Below are 27,892 nucleotides of genomic sequence, written 5' to 3'. Positions count from 1 at the left end.
TTCTCATGAAACGCGTCTGGTGGTCCCGGCCAAATTCTGGTGCAATTGAGTTTTCTCAGCACCACCCAGGCCTGGAAGCAGGTCCTGTCAAGTTCAGTTTCAAAACGTGAAAACAAAGTCGTTAGGCTCACAGTTTTTCTTGGAGAGGCTCAGGGAAGACAGTCAGCAGTTTGGGTGGCCTGCAGGAGTCCCCCGCAAAGGAGGCCTGAGCAGGACATCTAGATAGCTTATGATGGTGAGTTTTACACAGCCCTGCTGTTTGTTTGTTTTGTTTCATTTGCAATTATGTCATATCTCATTGCCTGTGGTTCCCCAAATTGGTTGGGAGATGGTATGTTGAAATGCAGCTTACATATCACAGACGTGGTGATGGTGTCAGTGACCAGCAGTACTGCAAGGGCTGCATGGTCCTTGGATGGAAGGAGTTCTTCAGGCATATTTGGATGGCATGAACTTTTAAAACAGCCCAAGATTTATGTAAAATGAAAGTTACACGAATCTGCTTTCATCTTCTCCTGTCTCTTTTAAGATTTCATCTCCGCAAGACGTCCGTTCCGATACGAACATGGTAATAACATTTGTGATGCCAAATTTAACTTTCTGAGAAAATTGAAAGTTGAGAGGTTCATTTCTAGGTCAGATAAACCTTGGTCATTGAGGAGACTTTTCATTTCTGGCTTACTTAGGACTTTAACTTAAAAAAAAAAAACTTTGCTTAGGGATCATTTAAAAGTCTTCAAAATGGGTAATAGCACACTAATTTTTGAATGCCCTCTGAATATCTCTTGAATAAAGCAGCCTTTCTGATTCTTTTCTTGTGGCCCCACCTCCCCAAAGTTGTTGCTTAATTCTCTGTTTCCATCCTCGAGAAAAGTTTCAGGAGACTTTTATAGCTGTCAGTTAAAAAGAGACAAAAGAAGTCAGGCTGGGGAGTAACCGAAAGATAGTAATGATCAATGTTGGAAAAAATTATGTATTGACGTCATTCTAAGCATGATTTCTTATCCGACTGAACTAAAATGCTTTTACCTTTACCTTGACATCCTTTATCTCTCACACACACAAAATCTGCATCCACAGCATTGAGAAATGTAGTCTCAACGGATTAGGAACATCCATCTTAATGTTCAACTTCCCCTACATGGAACAAAATCACCCACATCTTCAATGGGAGAAAATCCTTTATCAACTGATTCATTTCCATGCTTTGTTTCAGCAGCTAGACGGGATATCCTGTGAGGTGGTGAAGCAGGAGAGAAACTGAACACTATCCGTTTCTGATTTGCCATGATTAGTGTTGTTATTGTTACTGCTACTCTCAACATGATATTTCATGTCTCTTCTTACTTAGAGCTTCTTTATTCCAATGGCTTTCTTTTTCCTTTGCTCCTTTCCTAGTGTTCTCGGGTTGAAACAATACACTTGGCAGGGACTGGAAGTGTTTAGTTTTGCTACGAAAAGCTCATCCCATTTAATAGTTGATAATTTAAAAAATATGAAATAATAAAAGAGTTGTATACTATAATTTACTGGGCCTACCTAGTGTGACTTTATTTATTTATGTGTTCATTTAAGGGTGGTTACTGAGCCTACCTAGCATGACTATTTATTTATGTGTTCATTTAAGAGTGTGAGTAACTGAGGAGTTTCAATTTCAGAAGAGAAACAACCAAGTCGGAAACAGAAAGGCCACAACCCGAGTCAAGCAAATAGCTCTTAAAACCAAACCTAACTCACTGCCATCAACTCAATTTAAACTCACCGGAAAGGGTAGAAATGCCCCGGTGTGTTTCTGAGTTGGTAAACCTACTGGAGTAGAAAGCTTCATCTTTCTTCCTAGAAACAGCTGGTGGCTTTGAACTTCTGACATCTCAGTTAGCAGCCCAGGACACCACCAGAGCTCTGCTGATGGTAATTCATTAGTCAGCAGAAAATAGCAGAAAAATAACCCACTGTTTTATAGTTAGCCAGGTTCATGCTATAACAGGAAACATGAGGCAGAGGTGATCTGGGGGAGCAGGAATTCCCGTTGGACAGTCCCTGGTTCACACGCCACACCTCACCAGAGCACTTTCCCATGGTGCGAATAACTACATAGGTCTGCAGCTGGGCCAGCCATGTTGGAGACCAACCATGGTAACTGTGATTTTTAATTAATCTCTTATGGATTGAGTGAAGATTTATGGACCAAATCAGCTTTCCACTCAACGATCCATAGGCATTTTGTTTAATGTCCTTGTTTGCAATCCAACAATGTAACAGCATGCATCTCACTTCGTTCCCGTGTTTCCCATTTCGACTCCTCCTTCTATCCTGACCCTTCCTGAAGTCTGAATTTTGTGCTTGGCAAATGCTGCCTCTTTGATCTCAAATAACACTCTCTTCTAAGGATCGCACACCTCACGAATGTTACTGTTCACTTTATCGACCTGTTTGTCGTTTGGCTGAAAGTGGAGCCGGGAGGCAAGGGCAGCCTTTATAGTTTCCCATTTTACATTTAGAATTTGGTCCATTTTAAATTTATGTTTGTGTATAGTGTGAGATATGGGTCCCTTTTTTTTTGCAGATGGATCTTCGTTTTTGACAGCCACATATATAAAAAAGACTATCTCTTCTTCAGCAAATACATTTTGGCCCTTGGTCAGAGATCAGCTGTCCATAGATGCATGGATTAACTTCTGGGTTCTCCATTCTGACCCCTTACTCTCTATCTCTGTCTTTGTACCAGGAATGGGTTGTTTGCACTGGTGTGTCTGTACAGTCATTTTTAAGATCAGGAAGTGTGAGACCTCCTCCATTGTTCTTTTTCAATAATGCTTGACTTATCTGGGGCCAGGGGGTAGTGTATCCCTTTTATTTCCATATAAAGGTGGTGATTAATTTTCCATCTCTTTAAAGAATCACAGTGGCGTTATAGCTACAGATCTAGGTATATGATCACACCTTCTACAAATAGGACTATTTTTCTTCTCGTGTGACAGGGTAGAGTACTTTCATTTTCCTGTCTTGTCTTATTTCTCTGGCTGAGACTTACAGTGCAATATTGAATTAGTAGTCCAGATAAAGGCCAGGACATTCTTTTCTGGTTCTTGTTCAAAAGGGGAATGTTTTCATCCTCTCTTCACTCACAGTAATGTTGACTATTGGTTTGTATATTTTCCCTTAAGTTGAAGAATTCCTATTTTTTTCCTATATTAAGCAGCGTTTGCAAAAAAAGATTAATGACCAGTGGATTTCATCACAAGCCTTATCTGCATTAGCGGATATGGTCATGTGGTTGTTTTCCTTTGTTTTATTTATGTGGAAGATTGCATTGCTTGTTTTTCTAATGTTAAGCCATCCTGAAATGAACCTAACTTGATCTTAGTATATTATTAATGTTTAATATGTTATCTAACTATTGGATAAAATTATATTGTGAATTTTTATATCTATGTTTGTGGTGGGTATCATGTTGTTGTTCGTGGTGGGTATCATGCTGTGGGTATCATTATGTTGCTGTTGTTCAGTCCATCAAGTCAGTTATGACTCATCACAAACACGTGCACAACTGAATGAAATACTGCCCACACCTGCATCAGCCTCACAATCGTTCTTATAGTTGAACCTATTTTTGCAGCCACTGTGACAGTTCATTTTCTTGAACGGCTTCCTCTTTCTCACTGCCCCCCTACTTTGTCAAGCTTGATGTCCTTCTCCAGGTACTAGTATCTCCTGCTAACATATCCAAAGTACCTGAGATAATATATTTTTTTCCATTTGTGCTTCTAATGATCATTCTGGCAATAACTTTTCCAAGACAGATTTTGTTGTCGTTGTTCTTTTGCCAGTTCATGGTACTTTCAATATTCTCCACCAGCATCATAATTCAGATGCATCGACTCTTCTTCACTCTAACTTTCATGTGCGTATGAGGTGAGTGAATGAGCATACCCTGGGTTGGGTCAGATGCCATGGTAGTGAAGTGGTTACTAGTTGAGCTGCTATTTCAGTGTCAGCAGTTTGGAATCATGAGTCACTCCCTGGGAAATAGATGGGACCTTCTACCTTTGTAAGGATTTAAAGTCTCAGAAACTCCCAGGGGCAGATCCACTCTGCTGTATAGGACCACCATGAGTCCCAATTGACTCGAGGGCAGTGAGTTTCATTTTTGATGGGTCAAATGTACCATCAAAAGTTACATCCTTGATTTTCGATACCCTAAAGAGGTTTTATGCAGCAGATTTACCCAATGCAGTGCACTGTTTGATCCCCTCACTACTACGCCCTTGGGAATTGATTGCGGATGCAAGAAAAGAAAAATCCTCAACAACTTCAAACTTTTCTCCATTATCATGCTGTTACCCATTGGTCTAATTCTGAGGCTTTGGGTCTGCTTTACACGAGCTGTAATCCGCATTGAAGGCCGCGGTCCTTGATCTTCGTCAACAAGTGCTTCACGTCCTCTTCACTTTCCTCATGCAAGTTTGTGTCATCTTCAAATCACAAGTTGCTAATATGCTTTCTGTCAATCCTGATGCTGCATTCTTCTTCATATAATCTAGCTTCTTTGATTATTTTCTCAGCATACACATTGAGTAAGCATGGTGAAGGGTATAACCCTGGCACACATCTTTCCTAATTTAAACCAGACGGTATCCCCTTGTTCTGTTTGCACAACTTCCTCTTGATCCATGCACACAATTAAGTGTTATGTGATATAGCCCTGGCACTTAGTTGGTTATGCATGGGACTCTTAACCATAAAGTGTGCAGTTCAAAAATCACCACCCCCTCTCAGGGAGAAAGACGAGGCTTTTTAATCCCATAAACATTTAAAATCTTGGAAACCCACAGAGACAGTTCTATCATTTATGATCCTTATAAGGGGAATTGACTTGAGAGCAGTGGGTTGAAATTTGTTGAATGGATGTGGTGGGGCTGGTTTCTTTGAAGATATAGTTTTCTGTTTTTAGTTCATTTTGTTTATGGATTATCATATCATTTCCTTCCTTGCTGGTTTTTTGGTGTTTTGTTTTAGTGTTTACTAAATCTGTTATTTTTCTCATAGAGATTATTAATGTTCTTTAAGGTTACCCTGTAATTTATTCTTTTCTTCCAGGTTTAAGATAGTCTCGTTCTAGCTTGGCATCATCTCGAATACCTTTCATTAAGAAGTTTTATAACTAGTGTATTTATCCTACTTTCAGTTTTATAGGTATCCACTTTGAAATTTTGAGATCTCTGTTTCCCTCTTGGAAAATATTGTTGTTTATTTTTTTCAGTTATTTTTATATTTGAGTTAGTTTATGGGTGATTTTATCATAAGTATTAATCTCAAGTTGTTGTCTGCTGTTGGTTCTCTGTTCAAAGAACTCTTTAATATTTCCTCATAAGACTTTTCTTCGGTTTTCTAAAGTCCCTTAATTTCTGTTTATCCAGAAATGACTTAATTTTGCCATCATATTTGAGGGACAATCTTACTGGGTATGTAACTCTTGGTTGGATTTTTTCTTCTTCTTTCTGTTTTGTATATTTCATCCTAATACCTTATTGACCACATGATTTCAGCCTAGAAATTGAAGAAATCTTATTGGTTCTCATTTGTCAGTAACTTCATCACCACCCCCATCCCCACCCCAAGATCCTTTTAGGATTCTGCCTTTTGTTTTGGAAAGTTGTATTATTATGTGTCTTGGAGATTTTCTTTGGGGATCTATCCTGCTTGGAGTTCATTAGGCTTATTGAATATATGTCTTCTTATATGTCATAGTATTTGGGGTATTTTATTCTAACAAGTCTTCTACAGTTTTCTAGGTTTTATTTTTTATGTGTTACTTCTTGTATTGAAATTTTGTTCATGTGTATGCTATTATATGGTTTCCCATATAATTCTTATTTTTTTATTCTTCTTCTAGCCAATTAGTATTGACATTTATCTTTAATATCCCTAATCTATATCAGCATGGAGCAGTGGAAAACAGAGAGGGCTGTAGAGCCAGTCCCAATCCCACCTATGTTGTCTCCCTCCCTGGAAGAATGCACTACACAGGACAGCATTAACAATATGGTCTGGGGAGAGTGGTGCTTCTTCCCAGACCACACAGGGGCAAATTAAGAGGGCTTCAAGGACGACATTTCTACTCAGAGCTGCCAAAGCACAGAGAGGATCTTAGGGATGGACTCATCAAGGGATATAATGTCCCCTCACTCATCCACAGTGGGACCCACAGAGGATATTACTGGAGACACTGTGTGGGAACCATGCCTGGTCTGAGCCCCAACACCGGAACAAACCACAAAGGAAGCTCAAAAAAGCAGCGAGGGGACCAAAGCAACAAAGTCCTCAAGGATTCCCGAAAATAGACTTCTGACTCGGGGGCAGGGCTTACACCTTATTGACCTGATCAGAAAACATTCACAAGGGTCAGTAGACAGACCTGGAACTATTTATAGGCTCTTCCCCATCTCCTCTCGCCATGTCAGTCTGTATAAGATAGTCAGGATTGCTTACAATCCCTAAAGCAAACAACCGGGCTGACAGTTCAGGGGGTGGGGGAGTGGGGGAGGCAGGGAAGACAAGGAGGTGGTGGAATACAGAGGGAGCCAACAAACCCAGGGACAAGGGAACAACAAAATATCTAAAATCAATGGCAAGGAGGGCATAGAAAGCCTAGCGGGGCTTGATCAAGTACAATGTAGCTGAGAAGCATTACTAATGCCAAATGAATATTGAAGATGATAGTGGGGCAGGAGGAAAGTAAAAGGAAATAGAGGAAAGAACTAAGAGGCAAAAGACATAGAGGTATAAATATAGTCATGAATATATGTAAACATATTACTCTATAACAATAGGAATATAGGTCTATGTACATGTATTTATGTGTTAAGTATTAAGTTAGCGGACAGACATTGGGCCTCTACTCAAGTCCTCCCTCAATGCAAGAACACTTTATTCTATTATTTTGGCATTCTGTGATGCTCACATTCCTGACATGATCCTGAAGACAAAATGGATGCATAAGTAAATTTGGTGAAGAAAGTCGATGGTGCCTGGCTATTACAAAATATAGCATCTGGGGTCTTAAAATCATAAAGTTAAACAAGCAGCCATCCAGCAGGGAAGCAAAAAAGCCCACATGGAAGAAGTACACCAACCTGTGTGATCATGAGGTGTCAATGGAATCAGGTAACAGGCATTACAAGACTCAAAACAAACAATCATATGGACCCAAAGGATGGGGGTTAGAGTAGAGACCCAAAGTCCATCTGTAGACAATTGGACATCCCCTCCCAGAAGGGTCACAAGGAAGGGATGAGTCATCCAGGGTGCACTATAGCACCACTGAGTCACACAACCTTCCTTCAGTTCTGTAATGCCTGCCCCACCCCCACCTCCAAATATTATCACACCAGTTCTACCTTGCAAATCTGGCTAGACTGGAGCATGTGCATTGGTACAGATAAGAGCTCTTGACACACGGAATCCAGGGCAGTCAAACCCCTCAGAAACAGTATTGGAATTATCAATACCATGAGGGTAGAAGTAAGGTGGGAGGAGAAGGGGGAGACAATGGGAACCAATTGCAATGATCTACCTACAACCCCTCCCCCAAAGGGGGACAAATAACAGAAACTTAGGTGAAGGGAGACAGTGGATGGTGAAAGACATGAAAATAATAATAATTTATAATATATCAAGGTTCATGCAGGTGGGAGGTTGGGGGAAGGAGGCAGAAAAGAGGAGCTGATACTAAGGACTTTCTACAAGTTATAATAAAATGTTTTGAAATGATGATGGCAACATATGTACAAATGTGCTTGATACAATTGAATGATTATTATAAGAACTGTAAGAGGCCCCAATAAAATGATTTATACATATCTATATCACTAATTCTATTCCATTGATTTAATTTGAGTCTTTTGTCCTTTTAATGCCTTATATATCTCTGAAATCTGAGTTGAAGTATAAATCTTCTGGGTTCCCCCTTTTTGTGTGGTTCCCAATTTTTCATTAGCTTTTCTGTTTGTTTTCGTGTGTTCTCCTGAATTTTGCTGTTATCTTCCCTATTATTCTCAACTAAATAGAATTCTCTGAATTATTTATCATGTAGCTGCAATAATATTTCTTTCTCAAGAAGGTATTGTAGCTCTGTTCTTCGCTCATATTTTTGGAGCCACTCTGCTTTGTCACTTCACGTGAACTAAGATTTGTGTTGTCTCCGAGACATTATGGTGTTATTATATTTATATTTGATTGCTGATTTTATGTTTTGCCCAGGTTATTTTATTTTGCTTTACTTTGATACCTGTATTTTCATGATGAAGGTGCTCGTCTGATCACTAGCATGACCCCCTTCGTCACTTGTCTCTTGGTGAGAATCACAGAAGATAGAAATGCATGTGCTACTATTCCCTGCGCTGTTCCTGTAAAGCAGCTATGTGTGTTGGGTGGTGGTGGTTGCCATCTATGATTGATCAGGAACTGCAGGAGCAGTTGGTGGAACCTCATCCAGTGGGCAGGGTAGAAAGAGTGTGGGTAAGGCTTGGCATTGTGGTCACAGTTGCTAGACCCTGCTAAATGGGAAAATAAGTAAGCAAAACCAAATTATATCAAAAGTATGTATAATAAAAATCAACAATGTTTAATAACAGAAAATAATTTATGAAGAAAGTAATAATAAAAAACAAGGTACATCAAAAATAAAATAAAAGCTAGGAATTGAATGAAAAGAAAATATAAAGAGAGCATAGGACAGAAAAAATAAGGGAAAGGGAAAATTAAAAATGATTTTAAAGCCCAAAGAAAAACAGGGCAAGAAAAAGGAAAAACAAAGATAAGAATTAAAAATAGATAAAAGAAAAAATAGAAAGAATAAATAGGGGAAAGGAGAGGGCAGGACACGTGGGTAGTGATGCTAATGGCTAAGAGGACAATAAAGGGCAGGGTACCTGGTTTCAGAAAGAGATCCTACTGAACCTGGAGTATGGCTGGAGATAGTATAGTCACTAGTTCTAAGAAAGGTCATTCTTTTGGCTCAAAGAAGGTGGAGTGTACCTGCATCTCCAACCTCAGGAGGAGCATGGTCTTGGTGTGATAGAGGATGTCCATAGCTGGGTGGATGGAGGCAATGATTGGCCAAAGTTTTGGTTACTGGGAGGGTGTTGGAAATAAGGGGAATGTTGCACTTCTTTTGTTGCTAGCTACATATGTGGGCGTTCATGTGGTCTTGAAAGAGCAGAGCCAATTATAAGGTTGCCATCCCAATTAGAATGTGGTTTTAAATTTTTCAAAAATGGCTACACTGACAACTATTAGTTTGTCTTCTTGTTGAGTTTTTCTTTTTTTCACTTTTCTTCCTTTAGTCAATACATTTTTCAGTTTGTGGTATTTTGGTTATAACATTACTAAGTAACTAATACACCTGTTATTTATTCTTATGATTATGTTGTATTATCTCAGCTTTCCCTGCGACAATTAAGTCTGAGCTCTAGCTAATATCTTATTCAACATAAAAAAACAGGAGTAGAGTTAGGAGCAGCCCAACTAGTTCATTTCCATAATTCTTTGTAAAGATGGACCTGAGTTTGATCCTGGGGGAAAGATGAATATGGAGAATGGTTTTCAATCTCTTCTAAACTATAGAACTTCTGCAAATCCTCTGGAGTGCCTTTCTTGAACTCCTAGCTTTGCTCCAATCGCCGTGCCCTCTTTACTACTAGTGACAGACTCATCTCTACTTACAGAGACAGAATTCTCAGTGCCTTTAGGCCTAATTAGACCTGAAAACCAATTTAGAAAACTCCTCTTTTACAATAATGTTTCTCCAAAACCACACCCAGTACCAGCTGTGTTGGGTTAGGTTCTCTAGAGAAGGTAAACCACTGACATTTATATGTGTTATATATAGAAAGGTATTTATATATCAATAAGTGCCTTACATCATTGTAGAAATGGGCAAGTCCAGTCCTGTCTAAGCCAGACTTCTACTGACTCTTGGAATCTGATGCACAGGAAGGAGTTGACAAAGCAGAGGCAGGAGGAGGCACAGACTGGTGGAGGCAGAGGTCAAAAGTTGGCTGAATGAATCCATAGTTGTTAGTCCTCAAATGGTTTCTGGAAAGAGCAGGTGATGCAATAGGAGATCAAGGAACCAGATACAAATTCTAGCTGCAGCAGAAGGCGAAGAGAAAGCTTAAGAAAATGAGGAGGTGCCATCAGGCTGCAGTGTGATTGACAGGTTGAGCTCTGGCCCTAAGCTTATCCAGGAGTGTCTAGTTGACATAATCCCTAAGTATCACAATGTGTAATATTTATAATTCAAAAAAAAATGAATATATCAAAATTATGTTACAATAAAAAACATTGAATTAATTTTCAGTCTTTCCCAAGGTGTAGTTTAGGGTGGGAGATGTTGGTTTAGTTCAGCCAAGTCTAACTAGCCCTTATTATTTGAAAGACAAACAAACAAGCAATAGCAACAGCAACGAAAAACTCAATGAAGGTGTTCTCCGGTCAGTGGAAGGATAGCATTTAAACATGTAAACATTTCCAAATTCTTTTTGTGGAGCTCATTTTGAGCTAGAATCTTTTTTGTTGTTGTTGTTTTAACTTTTCTTTTCTTTTTTTACATTTTATTAGGGACTCATACAACTCTTATCACAATCCATACATATACATACATCAATTGTATAAAGCACATCCATACATTCCCTGCCCCAATCATTCTCAAAGCATTTGCTCTCCGCTTAAGCTCTTTGCATCAGATCCTCTTTTTTTTCCCCTCCCTCCCCATTCCCCCCTCCCTCATATGCCCTTGGTAATTTATACATCGTTATTTTGTCATATCTTGCCCTATCTGGAGCCTCCCTTCCCCCCCTTCTCTGCTGTCCCTCTCCCAGGGAGGAGGTCACATGTGGATCCTTGTAATCAGTACCCCCTTTCCAACCCACTCACCCTACACTCTCTCAGCATCGCCCCTCACACCCTTGGTCCTGAACATATCATCCACCCTGGATTCCCTGTGCCTCTATCCCTCATATGTACCAGTGTACAACCCCTAACCTATCCAGCCCTGCAAGGTAGAATTCGGATCATGGTAGTTGGGGGGAGGAAGCATCCAGGATCTGGGGGAAAGCTGTGTTCTTCATCGGTACTACATCGCACCCTGACTGACCCATCTCCTCTCCTAAACCCCTCTATAAGGGGATCTCCAGTGGCCGACACTTGGGCCTTGGGTCTCCACTCTGCACTTCCCCCTTCATTCAATATGGTATGTATATATGTATATATATATATATATATATATATATATATATATATATATATACCCATTCATATATTCTTTTTTTTTGCATGATGCCTTATACCTGGTCCCTTGGGCATCTCGTAATCGCACTGGCTGGTGTGCTTCTTCCAAGTGGGCTTTTTTGCTTCTGAGCTGGATGGCTGCTTGTTCACCTTCAAGCCTTTAGGACCCCAGACACTATCTCTTTTGATAGCCGGGTACCATCTGCTTTCTTCGCCACATTTGCTTATGTACCCATTTGTCTTCAGCGATCCTATCATGGAGGTGTGCAGCCAATGATATGATGACTTTTTGTTCTTTGATGCCTGATAACTGATCCCTTTGGGACCACTCGATCACCCAGGCTGGTGTGTTCTTCCATGTGGGCTTTGTTGCTTCTGAGCTAGATGGCCGCTTGTTTATCTTCAAGCCTTTAAGACCCCAGTCACTATCTCTTTTGATATCTGGGCATCATCAGCTTTCTTCACCCCATTTACTTGTTCACCCACTTTGGCTTCAGCAGTTGTGTTGGGAAAGTGAGCATCATAGAGTGCCAATTTAACAAACGAAAGTATTCATGCATTGAGGGAGTGCTTGAGCAGAGGCCCAAGGTCCTTCAGCCACCTTAATATTAAACCTATAAATGTAGACACTTAGATCTATTTCCCCATCCTTATATATATGTTTGCATGTACATGTCTTTGTCTAGACCTCCATACATACCCCTTGACTCCCAGCTCCTTCCTCCCTCTCCCTTGACTTTCCTCCTGCCCCACTACCATGCTCCATACCCACCTGGGCTACAGCTACACCTCTTCTCTATGCAACCTTACCCTTGATCATTCCCCATCAGGCCTGCCACTCCCCCCTCACTACCATTTTGGGTCCCATGTTGTTCCCTTGTCCCTGTGTTTATTAACACCACTTCCTTACCCTCCCCCCATCCCCCACCCGGAGCTGTCTGTCCCCCCCGGAACTGTCTGTCCCATTGTTTTTCCTCCAGATAGTTCATCCAACCTGTCCTGTTCAGACAGACCTGTGGAGACACTAACATGCACGAAAAAAAGACAGTGGAAAACACAGCAACAGTATACAACCATACAACAAAAGAACAAAAAGAAACCACTGACAAAGAACAAAACAAAACACTTCACAAAAGAAAGGCTTGTAGTTCGTTCAAGGATCATTTGCTGGCCCTTAGGAGCATTTTCCAGTCCAGTCTGTTGGGGCACCATGCCCTGGCCCCAAAGTCCACTTTCAGCATTCCCTGGGGACCTTGCCACTCCATTCCCTTGCTGTTCCATTGCACTCCCCCAGTGCTTTGCCTCGGTGTGGTGGGATCAGGTCAGGTGCAATTCCCACACTGTGTCTCCGGTGCTGTCCCCTGTATTGCCCTTAGTCACTGAGGGGCATCATGTCTCATAGTAGGGCCAGCCATGTTGTTCTCTCTGTGGACTGGCTGCTCTACTCAGGAACATCATCCTCACGGCCTCATGGGCCAGGCTGTGTTCCACTGTCTCCTCCTGCCCCTTCATCTGCTCCCGTGTGCTCTGATCAGATATGTCCATCTCCCGGAGCTGCAGAATCAATGTCTTCCTTTTCGGGGGAGGGGCAGGAATCCACTTAATTTTGGGTGCTGGGGCCAGCCTCCTAGACCTCTCCACTGATTCCCTACTCCACGCCGGGATATTGCATTCACACCTTGCAGCACTGGGTTGAAGTCTGGTCCCACTTTGCCTGTGGAGATATAAACAATACCCTCCCCTTGGGTGGATTAGTGCCCCATGCCCCCACTTCCCTTTTCTTCCTTATATTTTCCTTTTATTTTCCTTTCCCCACCTCCTCCACCATTGTCTACCATGTGCATCCCTGGTTTTGGTCTGGTCTCTGCCATACTACACAGTCTTCACCCCAGAAATGTTTGTATACAGTATTGAGCTAGAATCTTATATTACATTTGATTTTTAGGGAAAATGCATTTAATGAAGTTAATCTCAGCCTGATGTTTTACAATCACTTTGCATTGTCCTTCTTGCTTGGAATCTGTGAGGTCAGTTTTTACTTCATAGGCTCCAAGTGCCTCAAGGTTGTATTGCCACATTCCATGCTCTATTCATCTTTACCTTCATGCGTCTTCTAGAAGACAACTTTTTGTACCCTGATACTACTCGTTTCTTAGGCTAGCAATTCTCTGTTACATGGGCCAAAGGCGGGGAGCTACCCTATACCTCATAGAATGTTTTCCAGCATCTTTGACCCAACCAGAAGCCATTAGTAACCCTCCCCTACAAGCAATGATCACTAAAAATAACTCCAAGTAATTCTAGACACCACCCAGATGTCCCCTGAAAGCTACTATGTCCCCCAGTTGAGATCCACAGTATGCCAATTACATTTATAAATAAAGATTTATCCACGAAGATGAGCATAGTTTAAGTGGACTGGCCCTAGTGATACCTTTATTGTTCTTCAGGTAAGTTGTCGATTTTGTGCAATAAACAATGATAACCACAAAATGAAAGCACAGCCAGCTCATTGGGATCAAGTACATTCCAGATCCCGTGGCCCCGTATGTGGCACGGTCAAGAGGCTCTTTCGGGTTTCCTTGGCAGTAAGGCTCTTTGTTCATGTCTCTGGGTACACTTCCACCACCATCTTTTAGGTTAATATAATCATGGAATTTTTAAAGATAACCTTAAACATACGGTTTCCTCTATGACATGTCTGTATCTGCAGATCTCCTAGAATAAAAGAGAAAAGGTGTAACTAGAAGATTGCTGATTCGATGGGATGAATCTAATAGGAACTCCTGAAGATTTGGATACTTTGTTCTAGTTAGCAAGTCAATTATCAATGGAGGTGGCCTTCTTTACATTCACCCAACGAGATTTTAAATATTAAATAACAGCAATATTTGAAGAGATTTCCACTATGCACCCTGGGCTGAGAAGTAGACAGCAGAACATGCACTTATTTGAAAAGCCAGAGTCACTGAGCCTATAAAAATATCGCAATTGCTCAGCCTACAGAGAGCGCCAACATTCAAAAACACTCCTGTCTCATAACTCAGGAAGCGACTGCTTCCTACTGCCAATGAGGTGAGTATCTCCACTCAGAGAGAAATGACGGACCACAGCCCAGGTGAACGAAAACAGGGGCAAATCAAACATCCACCTCCAGAACTTTGCAAAAGAGCACTCACCCTCCCCAGGCTAGACCCAATATTGTCCGACTGGTCCCGCTGCTCCCCCTCCATCCGCCTCGGTCAGCCTGAGCAATCGCTTTCATCTTGGCACAGCCTTGGAAGTGGCTGCTCTGCCCGTGTGGTCTTGAAGCCTTTCAAAGCTCAGTGCGACTGGACATGTCTGTGTCAGGCAGTGCTCCTGACAATAAAGAGCCATTCAAGTTTCCCCCTGTGACCTGATCCCATCAACCCTCTGATACTGGAAAGATGCCATAAATACTGTTCACTCATTTTGTAGCAGGGAATAAAAGGTCTTTACAGGAAGTTATTATCAACGGTCTGTAAAGAAAGGGGTCAGAGCTTTGCTTCCTCCCCCAGCCTTGGGAGCCACCCAGCCAGGCAGGGACAGGTGACGAGGCAGCACAAGGCAGAGGGAGGTCCTGTCTAGTCTGGGTGCCCCTCCGGTTTGCCCCATGTTGTATGGCCAACGCTCATCATAGTCAGCACTTGCCGAAAGTACCAAAAGAATTCTCCAGGAAGGATATGCAAGGGGAGCAGAGAGAAACATGTTCAGATGCAGATAAATGCCACAGTATGTCTTTCAAAATCTGACCTCCCCCTGGAATTCCCTAGCCCTGCCCCCCCACCCCCACCCCCACCCACTCCGTCTGTAAACTTGCTTGCTGAAGAAAAGTTAACTTGGCGCTCGTCTTAAGTATTGACTATCTGTCTTGAGGGTGAGGACTGTAAATTCTCTCTCCTCAGATCCAAGTCGATTTGTTATCAAATCAGGCATTGAGAAGCTGATTCATTGCTATTCAGCGCTATGCTGATTTATATGCAGAATGTAAAACAGATGCCTTATGTGATACATATTTATGGTGAGTGCTCTTCTAGGAAGATTTATTACGGATTCCTTTGTCGGGGTTGCATGAGCACAGCCATGATGACTTGTATTTCCTCTCAGCTGCCAATGCCAAACTCATTAAAAAGAGGTGTGACTATTAATATACATTGTAACACTGACAGGCTCTAATTTATAACACCCTGGCTGGCTGGAGTATTCTCCTGACTTGAGAGGTGGTTTCTGCATTTTTCTCTCTGTAGCTAAATGGTACAAATAGAGATGTATATTCTCTCTCCCTCTCACCCCCTCTCCCTTCCTTCATCACTTCCTTCTCTCTCTCTCTCTCTCTCTCTCTCTCTCTCTCTCTCTCTCTCTCTCTCTCTCTCTCCCTCTCACCCCCTCTCCCTTCCTTCATCCCTTCTCTCTCTCTCTCTCACACACACACACACACACACACACATCTCTTTGTCTTTTTCAGTCATCAAAATCAAACTATATTCTGCTGAAAAAAGCCAAAAGCTTTGATGATATTTTTCCCCCTCTTTTTCCCTCTCTCCTTTCAGGTCAGACACACCATGGGTTTATACCAGGGTAGAGCTTTGTTTTAATGGCCCTGTAAATACATGTTAACAGTGCTCTTCTCTGCCCTGGCGCACTATCTTTCTAGGCTAGCAAGGAATTGGCGAGGAAGAAGTTTGGAGGGAGCCTTCCCCAGGCAGCAGTTTTAGCAGTGACCACATCTGACATATGATGCCTTGTGCCTGGGAATCGGAAATCCAGTACCCGAAGGGCACCATCCAGGAGGGACAAACCCACAGAACCACATGGATCTGTAGCAGCTGGGGGCGGTTAATCAGGTGAAGGGCGAGGCAAAAGGAGTGTTATCCGGAAAAGCTGCCATCATTGGCATTGAGTCTGTCCCAGTGTCTGACTCTGTGAGGGAGGGGAGACCCTCCTCTTTCTCCCACAGAGCAGAGGCCCTGAGTTGAAACTCTGTACCTGGGGGGGCGGGGATTTGATCCATGGACCTGGATTGGCTATAATCCCATTTAGGGATGGGTTTTCTTTCTTTTTTTTTTAACTCATTTTACAGATCTTATCACAATCCATACATCTATCCATTGTGTCAAACACATGTGTACATGTGTTGCCATCTTCTTTCTCAACACATTTCCTTTCTACTTGAGCTCTTGGTATCAGCTCCTCATTTTTCCCTCTCCCTCTCCTACTCTCCCTCTCTCATGAACCCTTCATAATTTATAAATTATTATTATTTTTTCATGTCTTACACTGACTGAGGTCTCCCTTCACCCACTTTTCTGTTGTCTGTCCCCAAGGGAGTGGTTTATATGTAGCTCATTGTGATCAGTTCCCCCTCTCTCCCCCATCTTACTCTTCCCCTCCTGGTATCATTACTCTCATTATTGGTTCTAAGGGGTTTATCTATCCTGGTTCCCTGTGTTTCCAGCTCTTACCTGTATCAGTGTACATCCTCTGGTCTAGTCAAATTTGTAAGGTAGAATTGGGGTCATGATAGTGGGGTGGGGGGGAAGCATTAAAGAACTACAGGAAAGTTGTATGCTTCATCATTGTACACCGCACCCTGACTGGCTCATCTCCTCCCTGAGAACCCTCTGTAAGGGGATGTCTATTTACCTACAGAAAGGTTTTGGGTCTCCACTCCACACTCCCCCTCATTCAGAATGATATGATTTTTGTTCTTTGATGCCTTTATTATGCTAATGGAGCGGAATTAGCATTCAAAATATCTGGAGTCAGAATCTTTTGAGATGAAAAAAATGGATTACATAAGCAGAAGAGAGATGGGGTAAAATACTCGAAGATATTAAAAGAATCAAGAAGCAGAAGTTGAAGGACCTCCTCCAACGATACCAATTCTTTCCTTCGAGCAAGTTCTCTGGATAAACACTCCCAGCTTCCTTCAGTATCTCGGTGCCTGTGGTTGCTAACTGAAAGGTCAGTGCTGTGAACCAACCGGCTGCTGTGGAGGAGAAAGATGGGGTGTCTGCTTCCTCCTCAAAGATTACAACCTGGGGAGCCTGCTACCCTGTCTTACGGAGTCACTGCGAATTGGAGTTGTCTCGTGGAGCTGGGCAGTAACAGCTCAGTGCCATTGAGTTGGTTCAGACTCATCATAACTATGTCCCAAACTCTTAATAACGATGTCCAAGACGACGAAACACCACCCAGTCCTGCCCCAGCCTCACAATGGCTGTGATGTTTGAGCCCCTAGTTATGGTCGCTCTGTCGAGCATTTTCACTGACCCTCTGCCTATCAAGCCTGGTGTATCTTTCTGGAATGTCACATCTCTACTGATAACATGGCCAAAGTACAGAAAGAAGTCTCACTACTTTGGTTTCCAAGAAACACTCTGGCTGAACTAGCGCCTCCCTAAAGTTTGAGGAACTGGATTTCTATTGGTTAAAACCATCTACTTGTGGTATTTCGGTGGTAGCAGCGCTAGATTAATAAAGATAGAATTTGATATCAAGAACTAGAGGTTCATCTCAAACAATACCTACAATGATTTAGTTTGGGAATTGGGTCATGGGTGGAGCCTAGGAGAGTTTTAAGGTGCCTAAAAGTAAAACCCTAGATTGCCTTGAAGAGGCAGTTGGTAGAGTTGTGTCCATCAAAAGCTATTGTTGCCAGGGCTCAGAAGGAACTGAGGTGAGCACTAGGGAATGTGTCCATCATCTTAGGGAACACTTACGGTACCAGCCACAGGGTGTTGCTGGGATTGTGTTAAATGTGTTTCTGGTGTCAGTTCTAACAGAAAACGATGAACAAGTGATTGATTGTACAGTGGCCACTTTAGGATCTTGTTTAGATGACTCATCAGCCAGGTAGATATTGAAAGTTATCACTGAAAGATTCTTAGAACATGCTGAGAGGAGAGAGGTAGACTTAAAAATGAGCAACACAAAATGAAAAGAGAACTTAAAAGATTTGAGAAGTTCTGCAGTACAAACTAAGGACGCGTTTCTTAAAATGCTCCCTAAGGACCTAGACATTCCATCTTTTGTTCAAGAGTTTCAACCCATCACTGATGGATCTAACTAAGGACCACCACAGAAAACTCACCAGCTTAGACTGAAGGGGACTGAGAAAGAATGAAAGGAAAGATGCTCTTGAAAGGAAACCGGCTGAAGGAGCATCATATGTTGACCTGTGAGAAACTCAAAGGCCTGTAGCCGATCAGCGCTCAGCAGAACTACAGGATGAGACTTCGGGGGTCTGGTCTCCTGGAGCACAGTGGGTGGGGGAGCTGTGGTCACCTTGCTTTCAAAGAGTCAAATCTTTGCCAACTGGGTTCTAGAGTGTGGGCGACTGTCAAATTGTACACTGGGGGTTTGGGGGGTGAGAGAGTTGGGACGACCACACCCTAAAGTTGAGGGGGTAAAGCAATAGGGCCTGTTAGGGCAACCTTTCAGGTAGACTAAGAGAAGGGAGCAGCCTAAACTTGAGGCACCGAGTGTCCAGTTCAAACGGGCTGGAAGGTGGAGCCAAGGAACCAGCTGCCGGCATTCAGAGGATGAACCCATTCTCCAATATCTGGAGGTCAGGGCCTTTGGCCAGATGCTTTTGAGAAGAGAGGATTAATTTCCAATCTTACAAGTTAATATAATTGGTTTTGCTGAGTGTTGGGCTTATTTGGTGCCACAAGGGACGATGAGGTGATTGTTTTGCATGTGAGAACAACATGAATTTCGGGGGCCGAGAGTGGAGCATTTCTAACTGAACTCTGTTTCTCTAAAATGTGTGCTGTAAATCCTACTTCTCTGTCTGTGGTTATAATCCCATTTGGGAATAGGCTCTCTGTTTGTTGTTTGGTGTGAACTGTTCTTGCCTTCTGATTTCTCCCGCCTGCATTGGCAATGCTCACCTTTAACCTGACCGGCCATTGTACTTTGGAAATATAATTTGGAAGCTAGATTTCACAGGTTCAGAGATGAAATAATTTACTGCAGGAAAAATACACCCAAGGCTTCATCCATATTTGACTTAGTTGATTGAGAAGATTAGCTTTTGGAGTTGGGGTGGATTTAAGATCTGGGATGAGGGAGAAAGACAAGGCTTCTTTGCCCATAAAGAGCCAGTCTTCGAAGCTCACAGGGGCCTTCTTACCCTGTCCTATAGGGGTCGCCGTGAATCAGAGTCAACTTGATGGCCGTGCGTTTGAGCGCTTTGGAGGGATGGTGAGGTGAATATATTTTGCATGTGAGAACAACATGAAATTGGGGGGATAAAAGTGTGTAATGTTTCTAATTGACTTATGTTCCCCAGAAAATGTACATTGTAAATCCTAAAACTATGCCTGTTGTTATATTCCCACTTGAGAACAGGTTTTCTGTTATGCTAATGTGGCATAATTTCGATTGTGTGTATCTTGAATCAGTATCCTTTGGGATATAAAAAGTAATACATAGGCAAGCAGACAAAGATGGCGGAAGAGAAAATGCCAAGATACAGAGAGATCTCTAAGACCTATGAAATAGAAACTGAGGACACAAGGCCCCTCCCCCATAGCTGACAGAGAAAGTCAGAGCCCCTGAGCAGTGGTTCTCAACCTTCCTAATGCCCTGACCCTTTCATCCAGTTCCTCATGTGGTAGGGAGCCCCCCAACCCCACCAACCATAAAATTATTTCATTGCTACCTCAAACTTTTGCTAGTGTTATGAATCATGCGACCCCTGCGAAAGGGTCGTTGGACCCCCACAGGGGTCACGACCCACAGGTTGAGAACCGCTGCCTTAGACAAGTGCTTGGCATTCAGGCATGTAGCCTCCTAAACTGTGAGGGGAGAACAAAACAAAACAACTGTGAGAAAAGGAATTTCTGTCAAAACAACGGACTTGTGGCACGGCTGTCCACATAGTAATAGAGATCTTAAACAAACGGCCTTGGAGTAATGGCATGAGTCAAACCGCCTGCAGGAAACTCGCTTTCCTCCACCCGACATGTCAGGAGCCCTGGCGGTGTAGTGACTCATGCACTGGGGGGCGCTAACGTCAAGGTGAGCATTCAAAAGCACCAGCCCTCCACTGGAGAGAGATGAGGCATTCTATCCTGGTGAGAGTTACAGTCAGCGAAACCCACAGGGGCCGTTCTCCCCTGTCCTATAGGGTCACGATGAGTCAGAATGGACTTGCCTACAGTGAGTGTGAGTTCCTAGAGAGAGAAGAGCACATAGCAAAAAGTTTTTAGAGGGGTGTTAAGGACCCCTGGACTTGCTTGAATGGCCTTCAGGTTTATCCTGAACTTACATGTCCAATATGACCTTGAGTCTATCCCACCTGAATTTCAAGAACACATCTGATGCATTGAACACTAATTACAGAACACCTGATGAGCTCTGGGAAGACATCAAGACTAGCATTCATAAAGAAAGCAAAAGGTCATTAAAAGTAGGAAAGAAAGAAAAGATCAAAGTGGATGTCAGAAGAGTTTCTGAAATATGCTATTAATCACAGAGCAGCTAAAGTAAATATAAGAAAGGATGGACTCAAGAAGCAGAATAGAAAATTTCAAAAGACATCTTGAGAAGACAAAGCCAGATATTACAATGAGAGGTGCGAGGCCCTGGAATCAGAAAACTAAAAGGGAAGAACACACTCACCATACTTTAATTGAAATAATGAAGAAAAAAAATCCAAACTGCCAGCTGAAATTTTGAAAGATTCTAGAGGCAAAATATGCAAGGAGGCAGGAAGTAGCAAGAGAAGATGGAAAGAATATACACGTACTGTACCATAAAGAAAGAGTTGGCAGTCCACCACTTCAAGAGGTTGCATATGAGCAAGAGCCAATGGTGCTGAAGGAAGAAGTTCAAACTGCATGGAATGCATTAGTCCCAAACAAGGCTTCATGATCTGATGGAATGCCCATTGAGATGCTTAGAAAGCTGAAGATGTACTGGAAGCACTCCGTCATATATGGGAAATAACTACTGAGGTCAACTGAGGGCATACATCCATATTTGTACCCATTCCAAAGAGAGGTGACCCAACAGAATGCTCAAACTATAGAACCATACCATTGACAGTGCATACAAGTGAACTCTTACTTACGATCGCTCAACAACGGTAGCAATAGCACATTGACAGCAGTCCAAGCTGGATTCAGAATAGGGTGTGGTTGTCAGATGGATCTTAGCTCAACGCAGAGGACACCAGAAAGATGTTTAGTTGTGTGTCATCGACTATGCCATGGCGTTCGACTGTGTGGACTATAAGAACCTGTGGATGACCCCGAGAAGAACGGGAATTCTGGAACCTTTCATTGTGCTCATCCAAAGCTTGTACATGAATCAAGAGGCAGTAGTGTGCACAGAACAAGGGGATACTGGATGGTTTATGATCGGGAAAGGTGTGAGTCAGGGTTGTACCCTCTCACCACATTTACTCAATCTCTATCCTGAGCAGATCACCAGAGAAGCTGAATTATATGAAGGATGTAGCATCAGGATTGGAGGAAGGCTTATTAATAACCTTCCTTAGGCAGGCGACACAACGTTGCCTGCTAAAAGTGAGGGAGACATGAAGTGTGTGCTGATGGAGATCAAGGATTGTAGCCATCAGTATGAATTACGATTCAATGTAAGGAGGACCCAAATTCTCACAACTGGACCAAAGGGGAACATGAAAAATGGAGAAAAAGTTGAAGTTGTCAAGGATTTTAGATCCACAACCAGTGTTCATGGAACGAGCAGTTGAGAGATCCAAGGATGTATTACAGTGGGTAAATTTGCTAGCCCGGACCTCTCTAGAGTGTTGAAGAGCAAGCATGTAACTTGGCGGACTAAGGTGCACCTGTACTAAGACATGGTGTTCTCCGTTGCGTCATATGGGTGTGAAAGTTGGATATTGAGTTAGGAAGCCTGTAGAAGAATTGGTGCATTGGAAGTATGGGTGGTGCTGGAGAAGAATATTGAAAGTATCTTGGACTGCTAAAAGGACAAAGCAATCTGTATCAGAAGAAGTAACGGCAGACTGTCCCTTAGAGGCAAGAATGGCAATAATTTATATTGGATATATTTTCAGGAGAAACCCATCCCTGGAGAAGGATATTGGATTTGGCACAGTGGAGGGTGGTGAAAAGAGAAAGGCTCTGGATGAGATGAATTGATGCAGGGGCTGCCTCAATGGGCTTCAGGTCTGGGAGCAATCGTCAGGTTGTACGGGGTTTTGTTTTTCTTGTGCGTAAGGTAGCTATGGGTTGAACCTACTCAACAGCACCTAGTAACAACCACAGGAAACCCTGAATAACAACTTAGTGATATGGAAAGGGGCCACTACATTAATGTAGTAGCGGTGATTTCCATGGAAGGTGTTTTATGTAGAATAGATTCCCTTTGAATTCTAACATGCTTTAGTGACCAAATCAAAGAGGGGGCTTTTGCAGTCTCAAAAACTCAGAGGGACAAGTCTGCCCTATTATATAAGGCCCCTCCCTATTAGTCATAATCAGCTGCTGGCAGTAAGTTGCACTGAACCAAACAAAGTGTGGTTTCCCGCTATGTAAGCAGGCCCATAATTAAGGTCAAGCAGTTGAGGCAAGCACAATTTGTGCAGACTTTCACAGATAGGTAAAATTATGGAACAAAAGCAATATTTGAATTCAATATACTAAAGAGTCAATAAGAATGAAAAAATACTTGAGTAAATAAATAGCAAAATGTGAAAAAAAAAAAAAAAAGACAGGACCAGTATTGCTGAGTTTTCCTTTTGCCTCAGGCTCCCATATGGCTGGCCTGGCATTGTTACTGATTCTGTATGTATTCAAAATTCTGATAGGCCTCACTCTAAATCCAGTAAGAAGGAGAAAAACATTGTCTTTTCCCTCTCTCTACCCTTCCCTGGCCTGAGTGGGGCTGTCTTTTCCTTGGTAGAGAAGTAGAAAATAGAGGCTGATGGTAGTTGGGGTATTTTCAAAACCACTGAGTGATATTGAAAAGAAGCTACTTCTGTATCTTTTGAAATTAATTGATTTACATCTCCCCATGTCATTTCTAAATTGAAGTCAATCTCCTTGGAAATAGATGGATTTGAGTACAAAAATATTATGGTTTAAACCAGATTATTTTGTTCAAATGGCTTTGAAAGCAGGATTGAAACTCACTTCCAGCCACAATATCAAGAAAATATCCTCTGTAAGAAGTTTCACGATGTGCGCAACATTTTAAAACATAATGTATATTTCATCATAACATACTTTGAGCATTATAATATATGTATATTGCCAGGGTCCCCTTTGCTGTCCCTCTGAGAGGAATCACAGAGACTAGTCTCTAATGGGGACATGTGGGGGAACTTGGCTATTTCAAGATCGTAGCATTGTGAATTGTCCTCTGATATGAAATTCTCCAGTGAAGAGAGAGAGAGAGAGAAACTTCAGTTTCTACCACAAAATGTTCTCTGCTTTCTATTACAAAGCAACCGGCATCAGAGGTCTCCAAAATATGAATAATGTTTGCCTGTGTGAAAAAGGGATAGAATTTTCTTTCTTTAATTAAACTCCCAGGAAACAGGCTGCTCTGGAGTTGGTCTTACTCAATGAATGCCTTTCTCTTTCCTCCTCCTCCTCCTCTTCCTCTTCCTCGTCCTCCTCCTCTTCCAGTTTATAGCAAGCTTCCCAGAACCCCACTCACAATCACAGAGATGTCAGCAGTGTCTCTCAAACCACAGGGACAGGGTGGGGAGCTACACAGCAAGACAGAAAGATAAGAAGTGAATGCATTTCTGGCCCTGTGTGGATCGTGAAGTTCCCTAGTGCAGTTTGTGAAGAAGGGATTAAATTGACATGGTTACAACCCGGTGACTAAACACGCTCCACAAGCAAAAGAGCCTTTGCATTCCTGTTGTTCTCTCTTTCCCATATTCTTCCTCAGTAAAGGGTTTGCTTTTTAGACTGAAATAAATAAAACCATAGCAAATATCCCCCTTTAAAGATACTGTTCAGTGTTTGTTCGCAATGGAGCTCTTAGCATTCATTTTGAGGGTCCCCTGACTCCATGGCGACTGGTCGCCCAGCTATCTGCCTTTCCAGCAAGGGCTCACCCCATGGAATAAAACCTGGAGTGTGAAATGAGAAGGTTACCCAGATGCTGCCTGGTGGCAAAAAAAAAGAGCTTAGGAAAATGTGTAGCTGTGACCAGAAATCAAATACGGGTATGGAGAAGCCCTCTCTCTTTGTTCAAGGAACGTCACATGTTGACAACTGGAATTTACATGCCTCCTTATTCAATAAACTAGAGCCTTCTCTGCATTCCAACATCAGCAACACAATAGTGGCATGGAGGCAAACTGACACATTACACATGGTCCAGCTGTCCCGTCCTCTCTCCACGGACCCCTCCGCCCCTTCCTCCTCCTTAGTCCTCCTCATCTTCCTCCAGCATGAGCTTTCCCTGGTGCATGGCTTAGGCATGCACATGTGGGGCGGTGTGCCCCTGTGCCTCTGCTCGGTGCAGGGTAAGAATTCCACGTTCAAGAGTGAAAAACAAACAGAACACAGGCTAGGGGGTAATACAAAATAAATCCCTTCCACTTTGTTGTTTGTTGGGTTGGACCGAGCAGTGGTGGGGAGGAGGAGGAGAAGGGGACAGCTATATGTGCTAAAAAGTTTCCAACATCCAAACCTCAGTACCAGAAGGCCTGTCGTGACACTGGTCGTACCTGGCTTTCTTTATGATTTTCAGCACGAAAGGGCTGGGACCTGTGCACTAACCAGTGCTATAATTAGTGTTAATAGTTTTGCTGCCTCTTGTGGACAAACAGTGGTGTGAGCAGAACGGCGAGGTTTTACAAGGTCTGCCTTTATCCACTCCTTTCTTTAGATAGATCGATAAACAAATAAGTGCATACATGCAGATGTATCCCTGCCTCTGCCTCTACTGTGCACTCCATGACTGCACATTAATAAATCCCAGGCTTATGGCCTGGAGAATCGTCTGTTTCTCGTGCTTTGTTGTTTAGCAAAGTACAGCAAAGTGCCCTAACAGTCAGATGATAGGAGATGATCTCATGACCCCACTCAGTTTGGATGGTTTTCTGCTTAAAATAAACATATATTCCATAGAAGATGGATAAACTTCTTAGGTAACTCCCACACTACCCCCATGTCCTTAAAATATGGGGGAGGAGAGGGAATGTATCTTGAAGCATCATTAAGCATGTCTGCCACTAGGGGGCAGAATAAAGTTCCTTTCTAAATTGCTAAAGCAATCAACCATCCCATCATTGTAACATCGAAGGCACTTCAAAAAGACTCAGAGATTTTAACTACTGTGCTAGTGATCATACATTCCTATTGGGCTGCAGGCCAAAAGCCAGGGAGAGAGGAGGGGGGAAAAAAAGCCAAACCTGAGACTTGCAGCCAAAAAGCTATAAAGTGGTGAATTCTACCTTAGAGCAAAACCATCTTCAGTGACAATTTTCAAAGGCCATATGTATGTGATTTTCATGAAAAGCAGACGACCCTAAATGCCTTTGTTTAAGCGAATCTTCCTCGCAGAACAAGCAGGTTCTTTCCCAGAGTTCTCCTTGTTGATCGTGCGGTTACAAATCCCCCTTTCCTTTCTAGTGCTCCAATCAGGATTCCAGAAGTAACGCCTTAATGCCAACGGGTCTTTCCTTAACACTGCCATCTCCAGCATCTTCAAGGGTATGCCCTCAGGCACAGCATTACTGATGGAGACCATTGAGAGTACAGGCCGCCTACCGCCCCCCCACCCCTTGCCCCACCGGGGTTCCCACTGAGATCTGTTCCTAAGTGTCTTCCCAGTGGACTTTGGAGGTAAGTCAGAATAGGTTCGCATGGTTCTTATTTATTCTTACATGAGCGCATGAAAAGTTTAGAAGCTTCTTCAGTGAATTTTAACGCTGCACATGCATGCAGCCAGTGAAGGTGATTCTAATGAATAATGTCCACCGAGTTGGTGTTGGTTCCAAGTGAGAGTGAATTTACAAATATATTTAAGTGCAAGTGGTCTATAACTCAGGATTTACTCTATTCTGATAACGTGAGGGTGATTTTTCTTTAACATCCCTCTTACTTTAAACCTCCAAACTCAAACTTGGTTCTGCTGCAACCCAATATTCCCAGTCAAATTTCCCCACCCAAGATGATAATATGATTTTCCTCCCCATGGTGGTTAAAGGTGATGAGTCATCAGGATGGTGGATATAATTTCGCACAGAATAAAGCTTCAATTTACAGGACCAGTTCGGAACATTTGTTTCTTAGACTTATTAAGCAGAGATTTCTAAGACGCTTTTAAACATTCCAAAGCTGAGAAACATAAAACACCAATCAGTTGGCCGATTTTCCAAGTTAATAAACAGAAGGAATAATTTTAGAGTTATCAGCAGAATCCACCTGTTAGCTGGGCATTCAGAGAGTTTGCAAATTCTTTTTCCAATAAATCTCTCATTTTAAAAAGAGTAACTTCTCAAGCTTTAGTAGGGCGGCAGTTTGGTGCAAACAGAGAGGCTGAGCTACATTCTCCTTTTTTTCCACAGACTTAAGTGAAGTGCCTGTTTTGGCCTACTTGTTTTCAAAGCACAAGACGGCTTTACAAATAAAGATAGTGCTGAAAGGAGTAGACTCGCGTTTTTTTTTTATTTGGGGGGGCCTCAGGAGTGTCACTCGATAAGTATCAAAATTTCCTGTCAGCTCCAACAAAGCAAAATCGTGGGCTTTCTGGAATCCTTAGATGGCTAAATATTGTTGCATAAGTCAGCACGTTCCAGGCCTTTCATGTTGCCTGACAGTTGATTGGGAGAAGGCCCACTAGCTTTCTTAAAGTGTGCAGCCATGCGCTGGGCGGCCGGCTCCAGGGCTGCCACATGAAACCCTCGTCAGAGATAAAATTCATACTTGCACAGAGTGGCCAGCAGCGGGACATCCGTGATGGACGTGGGGCTGTAGTCGTCATCTATGAACAACCTTGGCTGCTGGCTCCAAAGCTTGGGAAGGCAGATGCTACCGAAAGGAAAGGGAAGCAGAGCATTAACCCTGCCCCCTCCCCCAGCCCTAGATGACAGGTTAAAGTTGACAACCTAATCCTGCAGGCTTGTCTTACTTACTGAAAGGCTCAAGTAATGTCAAAGGGACCCTCTGATAACAGTCTGCATGCCAAACGGAACAGCTTTATGGCAACAAGAAACTTTCACATTAAATGTCCATGTGTTTTCGCTCCACACTCCTCAGCTTCACTCAAACCCTCCCCCTCTCCCCCCCGCACTTTTCTTTTCCAAAGAAAGGTAAGACTTCCCTGCTGCAAAAACCAAATAGAAACTGCTGCACAGAGCCAACTGGCATATAGTCAGATTCGTGGATTATTAGTACCTGGGGATTATTAGAAATCGGGTTTGTGATTGGCAGAGGATATCCTGTCTCTGTATGAGTTGTGAACAGCTACCATTTAAAGGGAGTTGGTAAATCAACAGAAGGTTGTGTTCTTAAGTGGTAACTGCAAATTTTTCTTTTTGTTTACTGTGTTGTTGCTATTGCTGCTACTGGTTACCAAGGTCCCGGCTTATTCTCGTCTCTGCCAGAATCAGAAC

General features: G+C 42.6%; 1 long non-coding RNA gene across 1 annotated transcript; it reads left to right on the top strand.

Annotated features, from left to right (window-relative positions):
• LOC142456291 (uncharacterized) lies at positions 1-26,917 on the top strand. Its single transcript, XR_012786054.1, has 3 exons — positions 1-235; positions 25,908-26,120; positions 26,846-26,917. It is a non-coding gene; the product is annotated as an uncharacterized LOC142456291 (long non-coding RNA).
• Positions 26,918-27,892: the final 975 nt, after the last annotated feature.

This window comes from Tenrec ecaudatus, chromosome 9 (assembly GCF_050624435.1).
Source record: "Tenrec ecaudatus isolate mTenEca1 chromosome 9, mTenEca1.hap1, whole genome shotgun sequence".
Lineage (NCBI taxonomy): Eukaryota > Metazoa > Chordata > Mammalia > Afrosoricida > Tenrecidae > Tenrec > Tenrec ecaudatus.
Note: the sequence above shows the minus strand (reverse complement) of the source record. Positions and strands in the feature narration are given on the sequence as shown.